Below are 20003 nucleotides of genomic sequence, written 5' to 3'. Positions count from 1 at the left end.
TCTTCTCCAACCCTATGTTCTGATGTTATTGCCACCATCAAAACTGTCTTCAGGGTAAAAAAGTCCAACCATCAGAGTCAATACACGATTCAAATCCCAATGAGGAGCAATAAACAGAGTGGAAGGAAAACAAGTAAAACATTTTAGAAAACGCACAGTCAGCGGCGCTCTAAGCAGGTAAGTTTCATCAAGAGGCATTTTTTTCTATGGCACACTCTGTACTTTTTATGTGAAGATTTTTCAGGAGATTGTTCCCTTACAGGAGACTTTCTTGTGGGTGAAGAGAATCATTTAGGAGTCTCCCTACAGGCATTAGCCAGAAACAACTTTGCCCGCTGTTACCTGAAGACCTTCAGGTGCATGGAGGCACCAGAATCGCAGGCTGCGGCACTGTGCTTCAATTTGGGGTACCTCATGCAGTTGTCATGTGAAGAGGTGAGGAACAATGGCATCTTACACACATGCGACAATTGGAACCTAATATACTTTGGTGTCATCATGTCTGGAGGTGTACTTGTGGCTGAAGCTGCAGAGCAACACTTGGCTATGCTAGAGGGATACTGCTGGGGAAAAGCTTTCTACAGAGCAGTTTGATGCATGGTGTGATAATTAATAAGTTGAGCAATCTGTGGGAAGATGTACCATTCATGTGAGAAATTGGGTGACTGGTTGAGGGAGGTGAACAACCATCTCAAGCAACAACCACAATCTCTCTCAAGGTGAATCACAAAAGTCACTAAATTAACTTGTGCTTAACGCTCTGGTAGCTTGGGACAAAAGCAGTCAGGCTTAATTTAGAGGCACTGTGTTAAGCATTTATGCAGCACACAGTAATAAAGTGAAAGCACAACACAATAAAAATCTCACACCAATGAAAACAAAAAAGTACATTGTAATAAATAGAATGAGACCAAAACAAACAAGCCTTTATTTCACTAGTCCTCGGCAGCCTACAACATTACTGCGTATGGGGCAAACTGCACGAGGAATTCAGACCTTCTGCATGTGTGGTCTGGGCTGTCTTGGAACTAGTAAAGACATTTCATTTCACACTGCTGCAGCAAACGTTGGTGCGAGAATTAATTACCTCGAACAATAGAAGAGAGCCTGCTGGAATGTGGCAACTGAGATGATGGTAATTAACATAAGTAATGGCTTTTAATGGTAATTATGTTTAATGTGCTACTTTCCAGGCTAAGTGAGTATTTTAATACCAGCTTTTTTTCCGTCAGCCCTTACAGGCACTGGAACATGAGTGTGAAAGAAAAAAGCAACAAACCGGAAAAGGGGGCATCAAAATAAAACAAAGATATTTTACAGAGATGTATCTGTTGACCCTGGTTGTTCCCATGTTTGGTGGCTCCTGTAGTTGCACTTTTGTGTCTCGGCCTTCCATGAAAGGCAGAAGAACAAATGGCTGCTTGAACCAAGTGTCGGAAGCAGCTCCCCCTTCAATCCTCGGCAACTGGCTAGAGGAGGCCTCGGAATGTAGCATGACATCACCACTCTATTGAAATACGAGAAGCAAGGCTGCCTTAGAGTCAGTGTAGCCCACATTCACGTGCTAAGTAATACTTTCACAAACGTGTGACTCCGTCTTAGAAGGCTGTGAATGTGCTTGTGGCTGTGAAGTGCAGGGGAGTAGGGCCAACAAGAAACAAAAATACCTTATTCAAAATTGTCACCAAAACAAGTAAAAACACGGCAGAGGCAGCTTTTTAAAAGATTAACTGTTCGTTCCCCAGAGTCTTGGAAGGAAGGAGTATCTGTTTTTGTGTCTTGGAATAACAAACCAATTAACGTGTGATCTCTAAAGAAGGTGTAAAAAAAGGATTTAAAGTACAAAAAAGTAAAATTCTGCAGTTAAATCTTCGAGAACATTTTCTGTGGCATCTGCTGCATTCAGCAACTCGGATCAAGTATTTTTTTTTATTAAATAGAGCAGAGCTGAAACCCAGACAAGCCAGACAAACAAGCCCGGCTGGGGGGGCGGGGGAGCCAGCGAGAGGGAGGGATGGAGGAAAGGAGCATATGGGGATGGGGTGCGAGAGAGGAGGAGAAGAAGCCTTTGATGGTGGTGGCCAAGCACGCGCCTGGGGAAGCTTAATGCTCGAGTGCACCACATGCATTGTAGGAAATCCTTCTGGTTTAAGAGACTTTGGTTCAGAAGTAATAGGTTTCGAGTAATTAAAATTACTCGACCTAAAAAAATACAATTAGTAGAACCAGAGATATGCAATTTAGAATATTTAGGTAAAAATGGCCTAACAGTACAAAGCCCCACTTGCAGCTATCTGTTCATGCTAGCTGGGGGAAAGTAACAAACTCAGGCCGACCACGGTGGGGTTGAACCGCATACAGGGACCAGGTTAGACCCGCTGAAAAAGTTACCTTCTCCAAGTCTGGGGAGAAGAGTCCAATTCGCCATGGAGGAGGCCACGAGGAGCAGCATCACGGATAGTCATCTCTGTAGAGCGAAGAGCAGGCCCGGCGTCGCGGACGATCATCGCTGTAGTGCGAAGATCTGGTTGGGCTTTGCAACAGTCGTGGATGGAGCTTCGTCTTGGCAGTCACTGTGGGTTGTCAATGCTCTAGCACGAAGTGCAGATCTCGCGTTGCTGGTCACTTTAGTGCTAAGAATCTGGTTCATTGAAGCGTTACGTTGGTGGTTTTCACAGGCGTCAAGATCGCAGCTTGAACAGGTCCGTACGTAGTCATGTGGAACCCAAACCTTCAGGAGTTCAACCTTTTTTCACAAGAGGAGCTCCACTGAGGCTAGCCAAGCGTCCATGATCTGGGCGCCACCTCTTAGGGATCAGGCACTGACTCCAGCAGGGCTCAGGCAGGTTAATCTGCTAAAAGTCAGCTGGGCAGTTGCAGGAAGGCCTCTGGATCTTGTTGTGTCCCTGTAGCTCAAAACATGAGGTTAGCCAACTGATCTTTGTTGTCACTCTGGCAGTACCGGGTTTAAGATGGTCTTCGCTCTTCAAGCACAAAGACAGACCTCAAGCAGCAGGGCAATCGGCTGGTAGCAGTAGGGCAGTCCCCCGAAATCTTCCACAGGTCCAGGAGTGTACAGAAGAGTTGGCCTGAAGGTCCAATATCTATACCTGGTACCAGCTTTTGAAGTGGGAGAAGATGTTAGATCTTTCTGCGAGCTGGTTCTGGAATTTCCCTTCTTACTCTGCCCAGGGTCCAAGAGGTCTGGGGTGATAAAAGCCTGGTGTCAACTTCTTTGATTGCGTGCTGAGGCAGCTTCTTTAAAATGTAAGTGGGGCGGAGATCAGGTCCACCACTTCTGCCTCAACAGAATGATCCATCCTGCCAATACCTAGTCCCCCTTTGTCTCACTGTCTGGAAGGAATACAGAAAGGTCAACTGCACCTAGCTCCGGTGACCAAGGACACAGGCACTAAATGGTTAGAACTTTCTAAAAGTGGCATTTTCAGAGTTGTGACTTAAAAACCGACTTTACCATTAAAGAGGATTTTAAATTACAATTCATTAGAGACAAAACATGATTTTGTTACCTGTTCCCAAACATAAGTTAGCACTTATATAAGGTAACCCAGTATTATGCTATGCGAGATGTAGGCCTTGAAGTACTGTAAAACAAATGTAAGATATTTTCACTACCAGGACATGTAAAACTGAAAAGTACATGTCCAACTATTTAAATACACTGCACCCTGACCCAAAGGCTGTTTGGGGCCTAACTTAGAGGTAACACATATGTATTAAAAAGGAAGGTTTAAACTTGGCAAAAGAGATATTTTGCCAAGGTGAATTGGTAGTTTAAAACTGCACAAAGGTTGCAATGGCAGGCTTGAGACAAGTTTTGAAGAGCTACTTAAGTGGGTGGCACAATCAGTGCTGCAGTCCCACTAGTAGTATTTAATTAATAGGCCCTGGGCACAAAGTAGAGAAATGTGGTGGTGTGTGTTCAGACGCTGTGCCGTCATGGAATGCAAGACTCTCTTGAGATTCCAGAACGGGCAGTTGCCTCTGGGCCCCTGTAGGAGAGACCACAATGAATGCCTCCAATCTTGCTTCATGAACTTGGCGACAAGTGGGAAACGAAAAATATTTAAAGGTGCATCAACTAGCGTGGAAACGACAGGGGCCAGAGGATCAACGAATGCTGACTTTCAACTATGGAAGAAAATTAAGAACCTCATTCTAGGTATTTAGTACGATAGACAAACGCTACATACCACAACATATCCTGAGGTAAGAGATGATTTTAATGACTATTTAACTTGCAGCGGGCACCAATGGTTGCAGCGCGAAATGCGTGAGGCATGAGATATAAAAAGCACGAGAAGAGCGAGGCGCCAGCTGATCTCATACCAGTCTAAAGAGGATGCACCATGGAGATGTGCAAGTCAATCGCGCCTGCTTAATTATAAAAAAATTGTGCTGACTTTATTCTTCAATACTTTAAACAGAGCACTACACCACAGTACAATTTCAACTGACTATGTTGTCAGTAACATTTTATTTAAAAAATTGCAACTCGAAAACAATCAGTGTGTGGTGCGGATGTACAAACACTGGCTTTCGATACACCTGTAATGGGTGTAGAGCAATTTCCCACTCACATTTCTCCCTGTCCCCTTCTCTACTTACAGACTGTACCGGTGGCGGAACACTGTCCCTTTAATCCCGCTCCGGAGGTCTGTCATGTGACCGAGTCAGCCGGTCCCTCCCGGCTGAAAAAGGAAAACGCAGAAGAAGGAGGCGTCTTACCGGAAGTTCGGATCGCCGACTACCGAAGATCCAGCGAAGACCGCGTACAGACATTCTCCGTGAGCTCCCAGCTTGGAAGGTGGAGGAATGCCTACCGTGACAAGCAGTCCGTGGAGGAGCCAGAAGAGCGGGAACCCGGAAGAAGAGCCACAGGCGGGGCGCCGGACCCTCTCTGGCAACACGAACAAGCCAGCCACCACCCAGGAAGGTCGTGGCTTACCAAGGTACGGGGACTCCTTGGGGCTGTTTTGGGATATCAGCAGGAGTGCCACAAGGGAGGGAGCGCCTGAATATAGTACCTTAAGGGGCTTCGCGTATCACGTAGTTCAAAGCTCACACACAGGTGACGGAATCGGGTGAATATCCCTGACACTTCCCCGCTCCTCCCCCTCACACATTAGAAGATATCGGCCAATTCCCCTACCCGGTGTTTTTGTTCTTCTTTTCTTTTTTTCATGCCCTGCTGAAACTCGAGTGCCTGAAGTATTAAGGACCTTAGGAAAAAGATTGGAAGCACACTCCGCCATCTTCTTAGTTGTTCCTGTTACTTATTTTTTTTAGAAGAAAAGAGTGAAGTTGGACTACAACTCCCAGAGACCCCCATTTAAATCCTTTATTTAATCATAAACAGAACTATCACTGTGGTCTTGCTCTGCTCCTTCACTACCTAACACGTGGTGTCAGAAGTGGGATCTTTACGCCCCTACTGTGTCCAACCATGGAAAATGTAATCCAACAATTAATATGGGGACAAGAACAATTAGAATGGGCGGTGGAGAAGCAAATGACTTCAGCCCAAGCAGACAGGGTATTATTAAAGGAAAGCATGGCAAATCAAGCCGAGCAAATGATGAAAGTTGCTGATGACCATTTAGAACTTACAAAACAGCTGCAAATACAGGCCGACAACAGACCTAACGTTTCTTTGCAAAAATATGTATCAGGCGAAGACTGTGACGCCTTTTTGGTGAATTTTGAAAGAGCAGCACGTGCTTCAGGTTGGCCTGAAGCTAAGCGGCCTTTTTTTTGTAGCCCCTCTTCTAACTGGGGAAGCCCAGGCGGCCTACCAGGTCGCCAACCCTGATGGTCACACTCTATAACAGGAAATTAAGGAAATTATTCTAGAACATAAGGGTATGGATGCGGAGGCCTACAGAGTACGTTTTAGAAAAGATAGAGGCTCCCCTACAGACAATCCTAAGACCCTATATTTTAGATTAAAAGCAGCTGTGGATAAGTGGCTAAAACCTCAATCACATACAAAAGAGGAAATAATGACCATGATATATCTAGAACAGTTTATTGAAGCACAACCCTTTCATGTTCAATGGTGGCTTAAACAACACAACCACCTCACAGCCGAACAAGCAGTGGAAATGGCCACCTCGTTTCATAGAGCCCAAGCGCATGCATTGCCTTGGGATACCGACAAACCTACCCGTTCAGCTGGAACACCCATAAGACTTGACAAGAAACCTATAAAACCTACTCTTGACCCATCTAAAACTCGACCAAGCCGTCCTGACCCATTTCCCCAAAGACATCCCCAGTGTTTCGACTGCGGGGAATGGGGGCATATTGCTCGGAACAGTCCAAGAAAAAAAACCCAAGAGCCTATGGACATTGGGTGTGTACCGCACTCCATTCTGTACACCGCAGAATTAGGACATAGCTTCCATGTAAGTGTTATAGTACAAGGAAGGAAGTTGAGGGCCCTTCTTGATTCAGGGTACCGACAATCAGTAGTCCTACAGTCAGCCATCCAAATTAGGACTCCTGAAAAAGAAACTGTTCCGACCAGATGCGTACATGGGGATATTCGCATATACCCCTAAGTAACCCTTCAGGTACAACTGCCTACTGGGCAAACTCTAGAAGCAAACTGGGTGTTGTTCCCTCTCTCCCAGAGGAAATGATCCTAGGGCAGGATAACCCATCTTTCCTCTTCCTGTTACAGGATAAAATACAATCCCTAAAACCTCACGACAACATAAGTCCTTCCCTTCTGACTCAAGCCCTGTGGATCATAGATAGGGGATTTCGGTGCGCCCAGAAAAATGACCCTACCCTACATAACAGCTTGGGACCACGCACAGCAATTACTCACTCAACCCAATCCTTCTTACCCTTCCTTTCAAATCAAAAACGAACTTTTATATAGTGTGGGAAAGCATGGGGATACCACACAATTAGTAGTCCCTCAGGCCTTTCAGGATCAGGTCCTTTTTTTTTTTGCACATTCACATCTCTTGGCTGGTCACAGGGGGGCACAGAAAACCATGCAAATGTTGTTACAACATTTCTACTGGCCGAGGATTTTCTCCCATATCACTCGTTTCTGCCAAGAATGTGAAGTGTGTCAAAAGAAAAACCCTTACAGACCTCCGCCAGTACCTCTGCAGCCTCTCCTAGTGGTGGGCACTCCGTTTGAGAGGATAGGCATGGATATTATTGGTCCTCTTCCACGTACCAAGAAAGGTCATCTCTATGAACTGGTCGTGGTGGACTACGCCACATGATATCCAGAAGCCTTTCCCCTACGAACATCCACCACTCAGAATATGACAGAGAAACTACTTGAGCTTTTTTCCTGGGTTGGTTTTCGCCCTGAAATACTTACAGATCAGGGAACACCTTTTGTGTCTAAATTAATGAAACAGATCTGTATCTCTTTAGACATATCACACATTAAAACCTCTGTGTACCACCCAACGAGATGGTTTGTGTGAGCATTATAACGCCACCCTAAAACTAACCCTAAAAAAATGATTGACAGTGGAAGGCAGAGAATGCGACATGTTACTCCCCCTCACCCCATACGTGGTCAGAAGCCAAAACCAAACCAGTTTAGGCTGCTCCCCCTTTTAAACTCCTCTACGGAAGAGAACCTGGAGTCTACTTGAAATTACCAAAGAAGTATGAAAAAACGAAAAAGAAGAGACGACAAAATCCCTCCGAGAATACACAATTAGTCTCCGTACCAGGTTACATAAACTAAGTGAGTTTGCAGATGTCAATCTTGAAAAAGCCCAGGTGACACAGCAGCTGCATTATAATAAGGAAAAGAAATGGCGACATCTAGATGTGGGAGACTGGGTGTTAGTGCTCACACCATCCCCCTTGACAAAAACCAAAGCTGGTTGGCAGGGTCCCTACAAAATAGTGGGAAAGGTAGGATTAACCTCTTATCAGATACCAATCACCCCCAAAAGAATACAGGTATATCACATAAACCTTTAAAAAAAATGGCTGGGTCCCGTGCCTAAAGACGTGCATGCGACAAACATGATATCTACTCCCGACAGCACCTTACAACAATTGGTGGTCAATCTGGAATTGACTAAAGAACAGACAGACTCCCTTCAACAGACTCTACAACCCTTTGCGCCCTTATTTTCCGATCTCCCAGGGCGAACTTCTCTGGCAGAACATTCCATTCACACCCAGCCAGGGAGGGTCATTAAACAAAAACCCCATCGCATTCCCGCTGCCCGCAGAGAAGCCATAAATCAGGAGGTAAAAAACATGCTTGCCCTAGGAGTCATCTCAAAGTGACTGGTCCTCCCCTATAGTATTAGTCCCGAAACCGGACGGGTCGGTCCGTTTTTGTATAGATTTTAGGGGCGTCAACTCTATCTCCAAATGTGATGCATATCCCATTCCGAAGGTTGACGAGTTAATAGAGAAACTAGGGGATGCTCAAGTCATCACAACCCTGGACCTTACTAAGGGATATTGGCAGGTGCCCCTTAAACCAGAAGATCAGGAGAAGACCGCTTTTATTACTCCCACAGGCCTGTACGAATTTACGGTCCTACCTTTTGGTTTACATGGTGCACCTGCCACGTTCCAAAGACTCATGAATAAGGTACTGTCAACACATCAAGAGTATGCGTCTGCATATCTTGATATAGTCATCTTTAGCCCCACCTGGGAGCTGCATCTCAAACATTGTTGTCAAGTCTTAAAAGCCCTCCAAGCCGCAGGCCTACACGTCAATGCAAAGAAGTCTAGGGCTGGTTTCCGTAAAGTAAAATACCTTGGCCTTTTCCTAGGCAATGGGATGATCGAGCCGCAGACTGAAAAGATAAAGGCCATAACTGAGGCTCCTTTTTTCAGCTACAAAAAAAAGAGGTCAGGGCTTTCATGGGGCTCCTCGGATATTATAGACACTTCATACCACGCTATTCCGAGTTGGCATCTCCCCTACTCCAAAACCATATTAAACCCAAAGACCTAAAAAACCTCCAGTAGAAGCCACAATAGCCTTTCAAGAGTTGAAAACCGCAATTACTTCAGCTCCAATACTAAGCTCACCAGATTTTTCTAGACCTTTCCTGATACATACTGATGCTTCTGACCATGGGATTGGGGCAGTCCTCTCACAAACGTCCACCAACGGGGTAGAGCACCCAGTTCTCTTCATTAGTCGCAAGCTTTTTTCCCGTGAGCAAAAATACCCAATAATAGAGAAGGAATGCCTTGCGATAAAGTGGGCGATCGACAAATTGAAATACTACCTGGAGGGTACCCACTTCCTTCTATATACTGACCATGCCCCCCGGCTCTGGATGAGCTGCAACAAGGGTAACTACCCCGTGTCCTAAGGTGGTTCCTTTCCATACAACCTTATACCTTTGAGGTTATCCACCAGAAGGCTTCTGCCAATGGGAACGCTGACTTTCTTTCCCACCTCCCACTATTCCCCGAACGTGAACAGTCTGGGGTAGGGGTGTATGGTGCGGACGTACAAACACTGGCTTTCGATACACCTGTAATGGGTGTAGAGCAATTTCCCACTCACATTTCTCCCTGTCCCCTTCTCTACTTACAGACTGTACCAGCGGCGGAACACTGTCCATTTAATCCCGCTCCGGATGTCTGTCATGTGACCGAGTCAGCCGGTCCCTCCCAGCTGAAAAGGAAAACGCGGAAGAAGGAGGCGTCTTACCGGAAGTTCGGATCGCCGACTACCGAAGATCCAGCAAAGACCGCGTACAGACCTTCTCCGTGAGCCCCCAGCTTGGAAAGTGGAGGAACGCCTACCGTGACGAGCAGTCCATGGAGGAGTCAGAAGAGCGGGAACCAGGGAGAAGAGCCACAGACGGGGCGCCGGACCCTCTCCGGCAACACGAACAAGCCAGCCACGACCCCGGAAGGTTGTGGCTTACCAAGGTACGGGGACGCCTTGGGCGGTTTTGGGCTCCTCCCCCTCACACATTAGAAGATATGGGCCAATTCCCTTACCCGGTGTTTTTGTTATTCTTTTCTTTTTTTCATGCCTTGCTTAAACTCGAGTGCCTGAAGTATTAAGGAGTTAAGGAAAAAGATTGGAAGCACACTCCGCCATCTTCTTGGTTGTTCCCGTTACTTATTTTGTTTGAGAAGAAAAGAGTGAAGTTTGACTACAACTCCCAGAGACCCCAATTTAAATCCTTTATTTAACCATAAAATAAAGACTGGTTCACAGAACTATCACTGTGGTCTTGCTCTGCTTCTTCACTACCTAACACAGTGTAATAAAGTCCATAAAAGTATAACATAAATGGATCAATTCTTGATTTGTTGACACATAGCTGTTGTGTACATTCATACAGCCGACAGATGTTTCGTCGTAAGACGACTTTCTCAAGGCTTGAAAATTGTAAGAATAGTAAGAAAGCGTGATCAGTTCAGGCACCCCTTTCTTTTAGTCCTAGAAAGGTTGTAGATGTCACTCGGTTTCAAATTTGTCCAGTGAGCACCAATTTTATATCCCAAATGCACCGGTTGTCGCCTCTGGGCATGGCACTCTTACAAATTAGGGACTAAAATACTCGTTATAGTAGACGAGGAGAGGCAAAGTGTTGAACCTCTATGGAGACGGACGCAGTCCGTAGAAGTTTTGGGACAGTTCGCATAAGCAGCTCCCTGCTATCCTTCGCATTCTACTACAAAGTGCCCGAAAGTCTCAAGACAAACACATTTACTTTTAAAGCCTGGTGACTTCTGTTGTCGTACTGCTTGCCAGACGTTTTCAGCGCTGACAGGCCCAGCTTGAGCAAGAACCTAACTCCGCCCGGTGCTCCCTCTGTGCAGATTGCTGGTTCACAAATTGAATTCTGGGTAATATGCCTGACCCAGTGCCAGAGTAAGAGAAGAAAGACTAGGTCGAGAATAACATTAAAGAAAAAGGACAGAATGTTTCTTGAATCAAACTTCAAGTAAACAAAAGCTTTCCACAATTCTACATTCTTAAGCAAATCTTATCACAGTGATTTGCAAGTTTCTCTAATATTTTTTTTTTATATAATGCAAATTTGTCATCATTGATTTACACACATTGTTTTTTTCTTCCTTTTCAATAACATTTTTTGCTGGTCAATCAGTGTATAGTGCAGATTACAGTGATTTGCACGCTTGTCAAACTTTTTGTTTTCTACAACACTAGTGCACTTTACTATATAGAAGGTTTCTTTTAACATGAAGAGTGTTCAAGCTCCAGCACTGTTTTTACAAGAACCTGGAGAGCCACCTTTAGAATGGAATTTGTGGCTAAGATCCTTCAAAGCTTATCTAGGAGCAATTGATAGACACAAATTTAGACCTGAAAGACGTACAAGTTTAATGTATTATCACTTAGGTGTAGAAGGACAAAATGTGTATGACCATTTACCCGAACATGTCCCTGCGGAGGATGAAGATTTAGACTAATTTGACACAGCGGTTGCACAACTGGACAAATACTTCTCAAAGACTATGAATATGGTAGTGCAGAGATACAAATGTTTCACAAGTACACAACAACCCAATGAAAGCATAGATACTTATGTTACAGCTCTGAAAATGTTAGCAACCAAATGTGAGTTTGACACCTTCACTGCAGAATTCATTTGTGATCAATTAGTAGTTTGATGTTATTCCAAGAAAATACAAGAATGGTTGCAAGCTATAGCTTTAGCTAAGAGCATTGAGGGTTTCCTATCGATGCAAGGTTATTGGAAGAATCACTAGCTAAGTCCACGATCTCAGGTCAGTAGTTAGTAAACCCACCAGCAAAGGTTTTTCAGGTAATCCAAGACCTAAAACGTTTTCTAGAACAAATAATTTGCCACAACAATTTCAAAGAGTGTATTGTTTTAGATGTGGTTCTCCATCACGTGTCCTCTTTCAAGTTTTGCCCTGCACTGGGTCAACAATGTAAAAAGTGTGGAAAAGTGGGTCATTTTATAAGAGTGTGTAGAGCAGGGAGAACAACGAATGTTCACCGTGTCTTGAATGAACACAGTGGAGATTACGATGAGGAAAATTATGAAGAGAGCAGAGAATTACTTCTGGGTGTAAGATGTTTAAGTACCAATGATGAAAAACTGGTTGTAGACCCGAACCTCAATGGTTCCATTGAAGGTCACACAATTCAACTGTTGGTAGACTCTGGTGCACGCATAACCATCATCTCTCATGATTTCTTTGAAAGAAATTGGCATAGTAAAGTTCTGGTTCTTCCAGACATTGTAACTGTAGCATTTGAGGTAGTAGAGTAGATCTCTTTAGTTTTTTTTAGGGTCGACATTAATATTTCAGAGGAATCCATTAACGGTAAGTATACGCAGCCAGAAAAGGAATCAATGTCTTGGGTCTAACTCATCAAGCTGAATTTGGTATCACAATAAGACTAGGTCTGGATCAACCTATCTCTTTTGAAAAAAAAGATATTAGGTTCGATGTGTGACAGTTAAAATGTATGGAATGAAAAATATTGTAATGTTCTTCAAGGTAAGTTGGGGAAAATTTCAGGATTTGTATATACCATTAAAGTTAAACAAGACATTTTACCAGTCAAGCACAAACTACGCAATATTCCATTGAGTGCAAGGGGAGACCTTTCTATAATGCTTAAAGATATGTGTGCACAGGGCATCATTGAGAAAACAGAAGCAACTTTATGGTTGTCTCTCATAGTTTTGGCAAAGAAAAAAATCTAGCGAACTTCGCATGTGTGTAGATATGAGAAGCGTCCACGAAGCCATATGGACTGACAACTACCCTCTGCCCAGAATCAAAGATCTGATAACTAAGGTTGGTCAAACTAGTTAGTTCACCAAATTGGACTTAAGAGCGGCTTACCACCAAGTTGAACTAGCTGAGAGCTCTCGTCATATCCAACAGCTTATGTGACCCCCCGATGGAGTATTTCAATTCTGCAGAATGCCTTTTGGTATAGCTTCTACTGCGGCAGTACTTCAGAGGCTTATGACAGAAATGGTTGATGGTATGAAACATGTTGTCATTTTTTAAGATAATATTTAAAAACAATTTTAATACAGAACACAAACATGATTGTGCTTTAAGCAATGTACTAAAAGTGTTGGAAAAAAGGGGTGCCACTCTGCGAAAGGATAAGTGCATATTTAAAACAAGAGAAATTGAATATTTAGGCCATGTATTTTCAAAGCACGGTGTGAAACCTAAACCTAGCTTAGTGAAAAGTATTGTAGGTGCTCCTGTGCCACAAAATAGAGAACAATTAATATCATTTTTAGGTTTATGTGAGTTCTACGCTAAATTAAAGCAACATTTCGCAACCATCACTGAATGCTTTAAGGTCTTGCTTAAAAAAGCTTTGTTTGGTCCGAATTATGTCAGAGCACTTTTGAGAGAGTTAAAAAGGACATAACTTCGGCACCAGCTCTGCAGTTGTTTGCAGGAGGCAGAAAGACTGTTGTCACTGTAGATGCATCTGAATATGGGTTGGGGCAGTACTAACAGGTGTGGGTTTTGCCTCCAGAACATTGCGTCAACCTGAACACTAGTATTCAGTCATAGAAAAAGAACTTTTGGCGTGTTTGGGGAGTGTGGAAAAGTTCAGAGCATATTTGTGGGTTAGGCCATTTATCTTGAGAACTGACCATCGTCCCTTTTTTTTAAAACACAATTTTATTGAAGTTTTCACATTACATTCTATAATCATATCTTCGAACTTGGCAGTGCTGAATATAGTATTGAGTCAACCATCACCTGACCATCGTCTCTTAGTAGACATTTTATATGGGAGAAAACTGAAACGTGCTACTACTCGTATTGGCAGACTTTCTGCTAGGTTACTGGAGTTTACATTTTCTGTGGAGTACATACCTGGTGGGAAAAACACCTACCCATTAAAGATTCCAGTGAATACGATTGGGTGTCAGAAATTGAGGAATGCTTTATTGCTCATAATGGAAGAGAGGGAATGGATACAAGAGGTGTACAATGATGTTGTACTAAAGATGTCTTGCAGATGATTGAATCAGGTTGGTCAAAAGAGAAAAATCTGTCTGAAATTACAAATATTTTGGAACAATTCAGATGAATTGTCATTGGAATAGGGCAAATTAGTGCATGCTGATAAATTGATTCCACCCTCTTGCTTTCGTCAATGCATTGTTGAATTAGCGCATTCGGATCATTTAGGCTAAACGGCTACCAAAAGAAGAGTAAGGGAAGACTTTTGGTTGCCAAAAAAGGATAATGAAATTGATATTTTTGTTCACAATTGTGAAAAATGAAAGGTGAGTGACAAGGTGTTGAGAACTGAAAGCACATTCGAGTCTATTACAACTTGACCGGATAGAGCGTGGCAGTGTGTGGGTGTGGACTTTCTAGGGCCTTATCACGTTATTCCCAACTGCATAAAATACTTCATTGTTATGATAGATCACCTGTCTAGGTGGGTGGCAGTTAGAGGCGTAAAGAAACCTTCACCCAAAAGTTTGATACATTTTTTTATGATGTGTTTGCCAGAAAAGGTATTCCTGGGGAGATATTGAGTGACAACGCTGTTAATTTTACTTCTCTGGAAATTATGTCTTTTATGGAAAAGTGTAGCATCAAACACATAAAGACACCGTTATATCACCCCCAGAGTAATGGTAAAGTTGAACGTTTTAATAGAGTTCGAGTAGAATGTATACAATAAACTTTGAGATGTAACATGGATGTTGAAAATGCGATAAAAGAGGTGATTTGGTGTTACAGAACAACACCCCACAGTGTCATGACAAGGACCCCTTTTGAACTTATGCGAGGCAGGAAGGCGGCCACAGTGTTGTGCCCTTTTTAGATGACTAAGCTGCTTCCAAAAGACATAAATGTAAGTGAGTCTTGGAGTGTGGTGAAAAGCAATTCCAATTCATCCAGCGCCAAGAGGGTAAATATTAGTGGAAGTAGTATGAGCATACTGAGGGCTGGTCATTGGATACATGTCAAGAACCCTGGTTCAGTTGGGAAAGGTTGTTCCAAGTTTAAAGAGCCTATAAAGTACGTGAACTTAAATGGAATGCTGCCAAACTGTCGGACGGGAATTGGTGGAACACTTCTCGTATAGCACTAGACCCCAGTGCTTGCAATGATGACAGATGCAGTTATGATCAACCACACAACAAAGTTGATGGGGGGACATGCATAGAGTTTTGAGGAGGAGTGTTCGCCCTAAGTTTACACCCAGCAAGCGGCAAGATTTTATCTGTGATTGAGTTTTTGATTTTACTATTCATTCTTTCCATTTGATTTTGGAAGGGTGGGATGGGGTACTGTTTCCTGTTTGCTTATGTACTTTGTTACATCTTTGTTAAGATATTAATTCTGCTCATGCATTTTATCATATTTTCGTTAAGAAACTTTATTCCTTTTGATTGCATTGTTATTATGTTTGCCACTGCTTTTGTTGTTTGTTCTTCTTTGTAAAAAGGGGAGAAACGTGGTGATGTGTGTTCAGAGCGATGTGCCGTCATGAAATGCAAGACTCTCTTGAAATTCCAGGACGGGCAGTTGTCTCTGGGCCCCTGTAGGAGAGACATGTCGCCTTACTAAAAAAATACTTGAAACCCACAATGAAACATCCGATCTTGCTTCAAGAAGGAAAAAAGTTTGGGCTAAGACGACACCAAAGGTTGACAAATCTACCAATTCGTAGCTTTAATGTCTCCGTAAGAATGTTTTGAGAAACATGAATCATTCATTGTAACGGAAATGACAGAATTCAGAAAAGAAAGCACTCGACACCTTGATTATTTTGCAGATGTTCAAATGAAAAGAACAAACAGCAAAGTAATGATGTCATTAAATTCGTTGCCCAATTGATCATACACAGTGGCCTTTCTTTGCCACTTAAGTTCAGGTACGTTTCCTCAAAAGTTTGTAACCCTTGCTATATAATTTGATGCTCTATATCTTCGTAAGTGCAGAAACACCCTCATTATACCACAAAATCTTCAAAGTAAAAATGCCAAGAACAAAAGTTAATGGAAGAAATTGCTGAATTATGTAGTCCAAGTAGCCATGGTCTACTTGGAGATTGTCTGGTACAGTATGAATCTGTTCTGTGATTAGAGTCTAAAATTGCTTTGGAACAAGCCAGAGATGCAGTGAGATTTAGCAAAGCCTGTTGCTCAAATGAGTTAACAACAGATGTTTGATGATTAGAATATTATTCATGCAGTTCAAAGTAACCTTTAAATAGTTTCCTGATGGTTTCATAAGAGCCTATTTGCACCAAATAAATGTATGCAGAATGTTCTGTATAGAGCTCGACCCTCAAGCCCAGCACAATACCGTATAGGTAGTGTCACTATTTCAAAGGTCACTATTTCAAAGCTGCCTGTTGAACAAAACGTTAAACGAGAAGACCAAAAGTTGCCACGAGAAGCAGCTTACGAGGTCAGCGGAGTCACTTAAAAAACAACGTTCCTGGTCGTTGAGAAGTACCATATGGTTTCAAATCTTACCTTCATCCACCTGAGAATGCAACACTTTGTTAGACATTATAACGATGACCTCCTTTAAGGGAATCAAAATTCTATATAGATAACTCAACTCAAACAAAAGGTTAACCTGTATTCAGAATGCTTAGGCATGAAAATGACCATAAAAATAAATGTCCCTTGGAAACATAAATCTGTGACTACATCTCTAGTACTGCGCAAGCCAAAATATGAGGCAAGCTGCAAACACTTAGAATGCTGAATGGTGTAGTAACGTCTTCAAAAGGTCAAGGAAGAACTGACAATAGATACTGTGTCACATCTCTACACAGAAGGTTCACCTGTTTCCCCAAGTCTTGGACCATTTACAGAAACAGAAAAAACAGACTCTGTCTAATGTTAACACTGAGTTTACAAAGTTCAAAGGTCCATGCTAATTCCCAAGTACAAGCCAGTTTGTATATTTAAAATCAATGATCTAATTGCACAATGGGCTTTCTGGTGGGATTAAGGATGGGAACATTAAACTGCTTCGGCGCCGTGACAGGGAGGAGCCAATTCCAGTGTTCACTTACTATAATGTCAGAAGATCGGTTCTTATTTCTGAATCTTAAACATTAGTCAATAACTGAGAAGAGGGATGTATAACCTTCCCTTCACTTTAAAGTACACGCAGGAGCACACTCTATCCTAGAGACAGTAGGCTAAAATCTGTGCGAGACTAAAGGCAGCGGAGAGCCAATTTGACCCAGTGTCTTTCAGTTCCTATTGTTGCACATGATTATGTTCTCTGCTCAAAGCTCAATAAGTCTCCCTTTAACTACTTGGCTGTTGCCAGATGCTGATAAGATGAGAGGAGGACTCCATAATAAGGCAATGCTTTTCTGGTTTTCAGCAGAACACTGTCAAATTGATCACAGTGGGCCTTGGGATGGCATCTCAATGGCATACAAGACTTTTCTCTAGAATATGCTCGACCCAATAACACAGTAGTGATAAATGCAGACTGTCCATTTGTTTAGTTTCTATTCAGTCGAGAAAATAGGTTATTACTACTCCATTTTATAGAATCTGGGGGCCGAGTGTACTTTTGGTCGCAAACAGTGCGAATTGCTGTTTGAGATGGCAAAAACTTTTCTTTTAACATACTGAAAGAGTTAGTAAATCTGCACCAACTACTAAAATGAACTTGTCCCCATACTGAATCTCTATTTGGAAGGAGGGTTGTGTTGTAGGCGTCCTTCCAAATACCGAATCAGTAGACATTGACAATTACAGACTTCCGAGTGAGACTGGTTAATCATTCACAAATCTTAATTAACAAAATAAGGAGTACCACCAGAAAGGGTGCTCAAAGAGCGATTCCGGTGAGATGATTCGATATCAGAAAGAAGAGGTCCTTCTTTGGTTATTAATAACCCCTCAAAGAAATGGGTGGTCAGGGTACACTAACACCCTGCCGCGTGGAGGGACCACATAGGTACTCCGCCTTGTTAGACCTGCGAAACTAATATGTCTTCATATACAGGCCTCCCCTCCCTTATCCCGTGCTGCCCAATGACCCATCATTAGGAGTCTTTTCAGGATAACCACCACCGGGTTATACCTCTATTTGTTTTGTTTTGCCTGGTACCACGAATTTTGTTACCTAGGCACAAAGGAATGATGGCACGGCAGGGTGTTAGTGTACCCTGACCACCCATTTCTTTGATCTGGTCCTGAAGAAAAACCGGTAATCCCTATGACGGTTTGAAACATGTAGACCCACCACATATTCTCCAGATACATTTGGTCATAAATATACCTATTATTGTATCGACACTTACATTTTATTATTGTCCAGTAGTCTTAAGAATAAAGTTTTTTCCAATAAGTCATACCAGGACAATTTTTAACTCACCTATTTTTTCTTTTTCACACCCATCACTCATATACCAGCTCCACTGTAGTTCAGGTGTTGCAGCACACCTTGATGGCACTCTGCCATCGAGGTGGCCCCGATGATGAAGCATGTCACCGACCAGGTCGGTGAGTGAGGGGTTATTAATAACCAAAGAAGGACCTCTTCTTTCTGATATCGAATCATCTCACCGGAATCGCTCTTTGAGCACCCTTTCTGGTGGTACTCCTTATTTTGTTAATTAAGATACCTAACCCAGGGGACTAGGAGTACTATTCCGTCCACTCCGGTGGATAAAATCCCTTCACTCTCTCTTATTGTTTATATTATAATCATTCACAAAGCCCTTCATCTTGGTGAATGAAAAAAAATAGTTTGTTGTGGAATAGGGGACCATTGTTAACTCTTAAAATTATTTTAAAAGTACACCATGTTTTTTAACACAGCCCCACTTCCTTTAAAGAGAATAGTCCACATAGAAAAAAATTTACTTTATTTAAAGGATATCAAAGTTATGGCAGTTTGCAGACCCAAACTGGTCACCTTCCCTGCAGCGGCTATCAATCTGAGTGAGTTGCAATTTGCCACATAGCTTATTAATGCTCATAAGGTAGGGTGGATTACGACTCACAATGAATCAGAATTTTGTGAACCAACCTGTTAGTACATACGTCAGTTCACTAAATTATTTGTTGGCTGCAAAAATAATGGTTGCAAATTGCAACCAGTTTTCTGCAACCAGTATTTTGTACATCTGGCCCTAGCTGTTTCACCTTCAATTAACAGGATGAGCGCTGAAAAAGAAAATGCAACTGAGATAATTACACATTTCACAATAATAATTTTTACAATTCCCTCTCAAAATACAATTTCAACACAAATACTAAGCTGAATTAAGAAATACTGCTTTGAATAAGAGTTAAATGTTTACAATAGAAAAAAGTTGAGATGAATGTGAACTGAATCTTTAGACACCATAAATGTGAATTTCAGTTTGTAAGTTTGAGATACATCACACGTATAATTTGGTTAATGATCATGAATAAAATAAAACCTCTAAAATTGCCACATTTTTACAAGTGATTGGGGCCAAAGCATCATTTTCTAAATGTCACAAATGTGCCAAGATCGTCAAAGCACAAAACATTATGGTGCATAGTAAAAAAAAAGGTAGTTTGAATATATTTTCAAATACAGTGTGGCTCCTTTAACAACCATTCATAAAATAACATTTACAAACACAATATGGACTGTAAAATGCAGAAAAAAATGCAGCAATTCATTTTTTGTAACAAATTGACGAGATTTAAAAAAAAAAATCTTTAGGAGCCCATTTTACATAGCACTTGAGATTTACCACTTCTAAGTGCTGTGAATAAAGGGTGTTACTATTAACGAATGTGCTCAATTTATCAATCTCAGATAGCAGTAGAATGCATTTATGTCATTCTTCCACCTTTCCTTAACAGCCAAATACACCTGCACCAAATATGACATGCAAAAATAGCACAGCACTAAGATCAGACTAAGGTAACCGGCCATAGAAAATGAATTTGCGCTCTACCCACATCTATTTAAAAGAATGGACAATGATAACTCAGATACCAGACTCAAATTTTACTTTCTTTAAAAAT

The 20003-nt window shown here is 42.2% G+C and overlaps 1 protein-coding gene across 1 annotated transcript in view; it reads right to left on the bottom strand.

Moving 5' to 3' along the window:
• The window catches only part of CUL2 (cullin 2), a 517464-nt gene that overhangs the window by 164132 nt on the left and 333329 nt on the right, over nucleotides 1-20003 (bottom strand). The window lies entirely within an intron of this gene.

Source organism: Lissotriton helveticus, chromosome 10 (assembly GCF_964261635.1).
Source record: "Lissotriton helveticus chromosome 10, aLisHel1.1, whole genome shotgun sequence".
In the NCBI taxonomy this organism is placed as follows: Eukaryota; Metazoa; Chordata; class Amphibia; order Caudata; family Salamandridae; genus Lissotriton; species Lissotriton helveticus.
The sequence above is the reverse complement of the archived record's forward strand: the minus strand, read 5'-3'. Positions and strand labels throughout refer to the sequence as shown.